The sequence below is a fragment of the Tympanuchus pallidicinctus genome, unplaced genomic scaffold, assembly GCF_026119805.1.
Source record: "Tympanuchus pallidicinctus isolate F22 unplaced genomic scaffold, pur_lepc_1.0 scaffold203, whole genome shotgun sequence".
Classification (NCBI taxonomy): Eukaryota; Metazoa; Chordata; class Aves; order Galliformes; family Phasianidae; genus Tympanuchus; species Tympanuchus pallidicinctus.
In genome coordinates, this window is record NW_026294726.1 from 28,284 (window position 1) to 36,419 (window position 8,136).

At 59.3% G+C, this 8,136-nt stretch overlaps 2 long non-coding RNA genes across 2 annotated transcripts; one reads left to right on the forward strand and one right to left on the reverse strand.

Annotated features, from left to right (window-relative positions):
• Window positions 1–2,623: 2,623 nt before the first annotated feature.
• LOC128081282 (uncharacterized) lies at window positions 2,624–5,495 on the reverse strand. Its single transcript, XR_008207126.1, has 3 exons — window positions 5,411–5,495; window positions 4,849–4,925; window positions 2,624–3,662 (listed from the first exon to the last, which is right to left on the reverse strand). It is a non-coding gene; the product is annotated as an uncharacterized LOC128081282 (long non-coding RNA).
• Window positions 5,496–5,630: 135 nt separating this feature from the next.
• Window positions 5,631–7,796, forward strand: LOC128081280 (uncharacterized). The gene is made up of 4 exons (XR_008207124.1): window positions 5,631–5,655; window positions 6,667–6,752; window positions 6,823–6,937; window positions 7,722–7,796. It is a non-coding gene; the product is annotated as an uncharacterized LOC128081280 (long non-coding RNA).
• Window positions 7,797–8,136: the final 340 nt, after the last annotated feature.

Here is an 8,136-nt window from a genome sequence, read left to right on the forward strand (position 1 = left end):
TGTGCACGGGGGAGTGCACAAGCGGTTGCACAAGGGTGTGAGCGTGGGGTTTGCATGAGGACTGTGCAAATGGGGGAGTGTGGGGGGATTTGCACGAGAGTGTTAGCGTGGGGTTTTGCACGAGGGTTTTGCTCATGGGGTTTGCACAAGGGTTGTGGGTGAGGGTTGGGCACGGAGGGTTGCACGAGGGTGTGAGCGTGGGGTTTGCACGACAGGTTTTGCACGAGGGTTGTGCACAAGCGTTGCGCACGTGGGGTTTGTACAACTATTGTTCACAAGGGGGTTGCACGAGGGTTGTGCACGTGGGCTTTGCACGAGGGGGTGCACAGGACACGATGCCCCCGCCCCCCCTTTTGCACAGCAGTTGCACAAGCACAGGGCCTCTCACCACCCCAGCCCTTGCACAAGCATTTTCACACGAGCTCTTCCCCTTGCACAATAAATCCCCTTGCACCAGCACTCCCCTTTGCACTCTCCCCCTCCATGCGTGGCTCCCCCTTCCATAAGTACCCCCCTTGCACACTCCTCCATCACACAAGCATCCCCTTGCATGACTGCATCCCCCTTGCACAATCGCCCCCCCGGCACATTTCTTTTCCTTTGCACAAGCAGCCCCTCTCCACGCTTCCCATTGCACACTTCACCCTCACAGGAACGCTCTCCTCTTGCATGCTTTCCCTTGCACAAGTGCCCCCGTGCTTCCTCCCCTTGCACAAGTCCCCCTTGCACACTCTTCATGCACGACCAACCCTTTTGCACACCCCCCTTTGCACAACCCCCCCTCACACACTCACATCCCCCCTTGCAGACGCATGCCTCCTTCCACACCTCTCCCTTGCACCAGCACTCCCCTTGCACAACTGCCCCCCTTGCACAACTGCCCCCCTTTCACAATCACCTACCTCCCCTTTGCACAACCACCCCCTTTCACAGCGACTCCCCCCCCCACCTTTGCACAACAGCCCCCTTTTCACAACCAGCTCCCCCCTTTGCACAATCAGGGTCCCTCTTTGCAACCCCTTTTCTTTGCACAACTGCTCCCCTTTGCACGACGATCCCCTTTGCACGATGACCCCCCTTTGCACAACCCCCACTTGCACAACTGCCCCCTTTACACAACCACAACCCACCCTTTCCACAACCCCCACTTTCACAACCACCTCCCCTCCTTTGCATAACTGCCCACCCTTTTCACAACCAACTCCCCACTCTCCCCCCTTTGCACAATCACCCCCCCCCTTTAAGACCCCTCTTGCACAACTGCCTCCCCTTGCACAACAGCCCCCTTTTCACGACCCCCTCCCCTCTTTGCACAACAGCCCCCTTTTCATGACCACCTCCCCTCTTTTGCACAACAGCTCCCCCTTTACAACCTCCCCTTGCACCACTGCCCCCCCTTTCACAACTCCCCCCTTTTCATGACCCTCTCCCCCCCTTTGCACAACAGCCCCCTTTTCACAACCCACCTCCCCCTTCACACAACAGCCTGCCCCCCCAAATACCTTCCACCTCGCAGTCCATGTGCTGCCATTCAGTGAGACCTGGACAGGCTGGAGAGCTGGGCAGTAAAAAACCGGATGAGGTTTAACAAAAGCAAGTGTAGAGTCTTGCATCTGGGGAGGAATAATTGCATGCACCGGTACAGGTTGGGGGATGAGCTGCTGGAGGGGAGCCCTGCGGAAAGGGACCTGGGTGTCCTGGTGGACGGCAGGTCGGCCATGAGCCAGCAGTGTGCCCTAGTGGCCAAGAGGGCCAATGGCATCCTGGGGTGCATTGCACAGAGCGTGGCCAGCAGGTCGAGGGAGGTGATCCTCCTCCTCTGCTCTGCCCTGCTGAGGCCTCTTCTGGAGCTCTGTGTCCAGTTCTGGGCTCCCCAGTACAAAAAAGACAGGGATCTCTTGGAAAGAGTCCAGCGGAGGGCCACAAAGATGACGAGGGGCCTGGAGCATCTCTGCTATGAGGAAAGGCTGGGTGAACTGGGTCTGTTCAGCCTCGAGAAAAGAAGACTGAGAGGGGACCTGATCCAGGTCTATCAGTATCTGAGGTGTGGGGGGCAAATGGCGAGGCCGGACTCTTTTCAGCGGTGAGTGGAGACAGGACAAGGGGAATGGCTGGAAACTGCAGCATAGAAAGTTCTGCACTAATGTGCGAAGGAACGGCTGTACAGTGAGGTGACGGAGCACTGGAACAGGCTGCCCAGGGAGGTGGTGGAGTCTCCTTCTCTGGAGATGTTCAAGACCTGCCTGGATGCCGACCTGTGCGACCTGCTGTAGGAACAGCTTTGGCAGGGGGTTGGACTCGATGAGCTCTGCAGCTCCCTTCCAACCCCTACAATTCTGTGATAATTCTGTGAAGTCCTAGAAGATTTACTGCTACCACTGAAATTGCAATAGTGCATGTCAGAGGTCACCAGAGGGGAATTCAATCATTGCCCAAGGCAACCGAGCAGCAGATAAAACAGCCCGTGAGGCTGCTCTACAATCAACATTACTATGAACCATCTTGTGCCCGAGGTACCACCTCCTCCCCCAAAACAAATTCCCAGTAAAGAAAAGGAAACCCTTAGGAACTTAGGGGCCATGGAGTCCGAGGGAAGGTGGATCATTTCAGATGGGAGAGAATATTAAGCAAGGCAGTGACAAGCGCAATTTTAATCACCCTGCATCAAGGCAGTCATTGGGGAGTACAAGCCCCGTGTGATGCTGTGCTGCGAAAATACGTAAGCACAGGGATATATAGGGGTATATACTCTGGCTAAACAGGTCTGTAGGGGATGTGTAGCGTGCCAGAAAGTGAATAATAAGGCTATCAGACACCGGCCTGAAGGGGAAAGAGAGCCGGGGATTCGACCATTCCAAAGTACTCAAGCAGATTTTACATAACTCCCGAATGCAGGGAAAATCAAGACTCGTTCGTGTCAGCAGACCATTGAAGTGGCGGGCAGAAGCATTTCCGTCAGTATCTGCCACTGCAAATGTGGTGGCCAAGGTGATTTTGGAACACATAATCCCTAGGTATGGAGGAGTAGGATATGTGGATTCAGAACAAGGCAGTCATTTCACTTCACACACATTACAGAAACTAATGCACGCTTCAGGGATTAAATGGGAATTTCATACCCCCGGCACCTGCCGTCATCAGGAAAAGCAGAAAGAACGAGTCAGAGAATACAGAAGCTCCTCACAAGTTGGCCGTAGAGACTCGGCTCCGTTGGACCAAATGCCTGCCTCTGGCACTTCTCCGAATCCGTACAGCACCAAGACAGGCTGTGGGGGTTTCTCCATAGGAAATGTTATTCGGGTTCCCATATCTGGGAAAGAAAAATGAGGTACCGCAGTTTGAAACTCAAGATGTGTTCCTTAAGAACCGCAGACTCGGACTGTCTTCCTCACTATCCTCTCTCAGGACCCGAGGACTGCTGGCACAATCATCGCCTCTGCAATTTCCCATTCATCCATCCCAGCCTGGAGGCTGGGTGCTCATCCAGACCAAGGAGGCAAAGCTGCAACCCGACTGCAAAGGATCGTTCCAAGTAGTTGTGAGAGCAGAAGCAGCTGTCAGGACAGCGTCGTGGCTTTGTGAGTTTTGCCTTTCGGTATTCCACATCATACCATCGTGTGGGGCACTGGGACTTTCACTGTCAGTGCTCAAGTCCTGGGTACCTGCCCAGAAGAGAAGAAGAACTGCATTCCCCAGGGGACCTTGCGCTCAGGGCGAGGAGGTTAAACTCCTGGCAAGGTCTCCTGATGCTCTTTCTCGCCTGCCCTTCGTCCTGGGCGCTGCTCCCGTCTCCCCGCTGCTCAGCTGCACTGCGCATCTCACCTCAGCCTTGTGCTGAGGCCTGTCCACCTTTTGGACATTCTCATTATATTTGATTTATTAGCTTCCATTCTGATTATATTGTATTATAGTGTGTTCTCTTGCATCCTGCTAATATACTTAGTGAATTCGTTTGTTTCTCCTCAGATTGGTGCCGCTGTTTTAATTATTTTGGGGTCCCCTGTTTCCTTTTTTTTCCTGAGGATCCCTCCGCCCCACTCGTCACGGAACCGGGCCGAAGCAGCCCTTAAACCGTTGACAGGGGGCACAGGGTGGGGGGGGCAAAATTAATGGGGGGGGGGAATCACAGGATGAGGGAGGGGGAGCCCAAGAGGGGGGACACAGGGTGGGGGGGTCAGAAGTGGAGAGGGGATAAAAGGAATTGGGGGGTGCGGGGTGGGGGGGGGCACGAAATTGTGGGGGGGTATGGGGGCACAACGCATGGAGGCTGCAGGGGGGGGCACAAAATTGCGGGGGGGGGGCACAGAGTGCGGGAGGGGCAAAATTAATGCGGGGGGCACAGGGTTGGGGAGGCACGGGGGGGGTCAGAAGGTGGGGGGGCACAGGGCAGGGGGTGTTCAAAATTGTGGGGGGGAACACAGGGCGTGGGGGTTCATAGGGTGGGTGGGGCAAAAGGAAGGGGGGGTCAGAAGGTGAGGGGGGGCACAGGGCTTTGGGGAGCTGCAGGGCGGGGGGGCACAAAATTGGGGGGGGGCACAGGGTGTGGGGTGAGACACAGTGGGGGAAGGGGGGGGGCAAAAGGCCCGGGGGGGGCAGAGGGTGTGGGGAGGGTCACAGAGTGGGGGGGGGCCACAGCGAATGAGGGGGTGAGCAGGTGAGGGGGGGGGGGGCGCAAAATTCTAAGGAGGGGGGGAAGCACAGAGTGTGGGAGGGGCAAAATTCGGGGGGGGGCACAGAGCTTTCGGGGGGGGGAACAGGGTGTGTGTGGGGGGGTTCCCCCATTTTGGGGATGGGGTCGAAGCCCCTGAAGACCACTTCTGGGGAGGGGGGCAGGGGGGGGGTCCTCACATCCATGGCCCGCGCTGTGTCGTGCTGCAGCCACTGCATCTCAGCCTTCAGCCAGCACCTCCGTTCCTCAGGGGTCTCTAAAATGGGGGGGAGGGGCACAGCAGGGGGGTCAAGGACATCAGTTGTACCCCCCCCAATTTAAGGTGTCCCCGCCGCACTCCATTACCTGTGCTGTGCTTCTGTCCCTGCAGAAGGTTTGGGATGTGGGGGGGTGCCCATGGCGGGGGGGGGCGTTAAACCTGCATGGGGGGTCAATAGGGTGGACAGACCCTCCCCCTTATAGACAACTCCCCCATCCCCAAAATGCTTCCCCCCACCTCCCCCATAGGGGGGTCTTCAGCCCCCCCCCCCGACCCCCAATTCCCCCCCATCCCAAATTCCTCCCTCCCCAGTTCAATCCTCCTTGCCTCCACCGCCCCCCCCCCCCAGGGTCCTCCAATCCTCCCCCCAATGTGATCTGCAGCCCCCCCGCCCCCATCCAAAGACCTCCCCCCCAGAACCTCAGTGCCCGCCCCTCGAACCCCAAATTCGCCCCCCCCCCCCCCCCCCCCCCAGCACACACAAGTGCCGCTCTGCTTCCACGCGTTCTTCCTGTCGCTACGGCAACCAAACGCTTCGCTCCCATTGGCTGACCGCCGCCGCCACACTCAATATGGCCACCGCTCCCCGCGCGCAAATTGGCGGTGTTGTCACATCCAACATGGCGGCCGCGTCTCCGGGACAACGGCGCACGCCCGGAACTTCCGTTCCTTGGCTTCCGCTTCCGGCGTGTGGGCTGTGCGCCCAGCACGAGTGGCCGTCTGTGTGGTACGGCGGGCGTCCGGGGGGAACTGGAGGCCTAGAAGGGGTTTGGGGGCTCTATAGGGGTCTGAGGGTGAGGGTCTGTAGGGCTTTTGGGGGGTGTTTGAGGGGGTTTGGGGGCGTCTGTGGGGATTTGAGGGCGCTGTGTGAGGCTGGGGGGTCTTGGGCTGGGGGCTGGGGGGGTCTTGGGGAGTTTCAGGTTCTGTAGGGTGAAGCAGGGGGCCAATATGGGCCTGTATGGGGAGGAGGCGGTCTGTGGGGTGGCTCCATCGGGGAAGGTTGGTAGGGTAGCTGGAGGAGCCTTGAAGGGGGAGGGGTCTTGAGGGGGGCTATAGGGGAAGGGGGGGGTCTGTGGTTGTCTCGGTGGCGATTTGGGTGAGTCTGAGGGGTCTGTGTAGGGTCACGTGGTGTGAAGGGGGGAGATGGGGCACTGGGGGGGAGCGGGGGGGGTCTGTAGGGGGCTGAGGGGTCTGTAGGGGTGGTCTGCGTGGGGGGGTTTTGCGTGGGGGGGGAGTCTCCATGGGGACATAGGGGGGTCTGTATAGGGCCATGAATGAGGTCTGTATGGGGGGGGTCTGCATGGGGACATGGGGGGGTCTTTATGGGGCTGGTCTGGTCTGTATGGGGATATGGGGAAGGGATTTGTATGGGGACGTGGGGAGGGGGTTTGTATGGAGGGGGTCTGTATGGGGAAGAAGCTGGGGAGGGGGTCTGTAATAGGGAGGGGGTCTGTATGGGGATATGGAGGGGGTCTGTATGGGGGGGAAGGTCTGGGGGGGTCTGTATGGGGAGGGGTCTGCTTGGGGGTTCTGTATGGGGAGGGATTTGTATGGGGGGCACTGGGGCTTTGTAGGGGGAGCAGCAGGAGCCCTATAGAGAACCTTGGGGGGGGGTGGGGGGAGCTTTAAATATCCCCGGGGCGATCTGTGAGAAGCTGAGGAGCATCTATAGGGAGCTGGGGGGGGCCAGTAGGGGGGGGTTATAGATTCCAGCCCCCCCTCCCATATTCCACCCCAGTCCCCCTTGCATGCTGCTGCCCCTGATGCTGGTCCCCCCCACGGATGCTGTGGAGGTGATGCGGCCCTGCGGCGTCTCACTGAGCAGTGAGTGACCCCCCCCCCTTGAGCCCCCCCACATGAGGACAACCCCCCCCTTAACCTCCCCCCCCCCCAGACCATCACTTCTGAGGAATCCAAGCCTTTCACCTGCCTGGACGATTCCTCCGCCATCGCCTTTGAGTGGGTCAACAATGACTATTGCGACTGTCGCGACGGCTCTGACGAACCTGGTGAGCCCCCCCTGCTCCCCCCCCTTCCCCCAGAAGCGGTCTGCAGGGGCTTCGACCCCATCCCCACAATGGGGGAACCCCACCGAGTGGCCCCCCAACACCCTGTGGCCCCCCATCCCCAAAGTTCTGTTCCCCCCCCATGATTTTGCGCCCCCCCTGCAACCCCGCAATGTCGTGTGCCCTCCTCACCTGCTGACCCCCCTATTCCCTGTGCCCCCCCCCACTTTATGACCCCACCGTGTGCCCCCCCCCCAGTTTTGTGCCCCACCCGCCCTGCACCACCCTGATGACCTGTGCCCCCCTCATTTTCCAACCCCCCCCCGTTTGCCCCCACCCCCCCCAAACCCTTGCCCCCCCTCGTTTGTCCCCCTCACCCTTTGCCCCTCCTTCCCACCCTTATCTACCCTCACCCCCCCCACACCCTTGGGCCTCCAACCCCCTCACACCCCCTTCCCCCCCGTTTACCCCCCCCCCCACCTCCCCAACACCCTTGGCACCATACCTTTGGCTTCCCCCCACATCCTTGGTGCTCCCCCTCGTTCCCCCCACCGTTCATCCCCACCCCCCCCACCCTTCTCCACGTGCACCCCTCCTCCACACCCTTGGGCCCCACCTTTTACTCCCTCCCACTCTTTCCCCCCCCCCCACCCTTAGCCCTTCTCCACCCACACCGTCTCCCACCCCACACCCTGTGCCCCCCCACAATTTTGTGCCCCCCTGCCCTGCACCCCCCACTCCTGGGGGTCCTCCTCCCTGAGCCCCCTCTTCCCCCCCCCTACCTTAGGGACCTCAGCCTGCCCCAATGGCCATTTCCACTGCACCAACGCTGGGTACCAACCCCAGAACATCCCCTCTGGCTGTGCTAGGTTGAATGGTGGCATAGCTCTGCGAGGCTTAATGGTGGCACATTTTACAATCTTTTGGTGGGCGTTTTTCCTCTAGGTCCCTTGCCAGTGCTCCCGACTTTTTTGAACGTGCTCCCTGAGAGCACAACATCTGTTGCTCCTCAGATTTCCAGTTGCCTCTGAAGAGAGGGTTTTCCCTTCTACCCTTGTGGCCACAGAATGCCCAAGTGCAGTCACGGAGAACCACACTGCAACAAATTGTCGCTGGATCGAAAGGCATGGACACAACCTTCAGAGTCAGGCGTAGTGTCACCAGCAGAGCTGTGCCAGTGTGCCACCAGGAAACACAGTAAA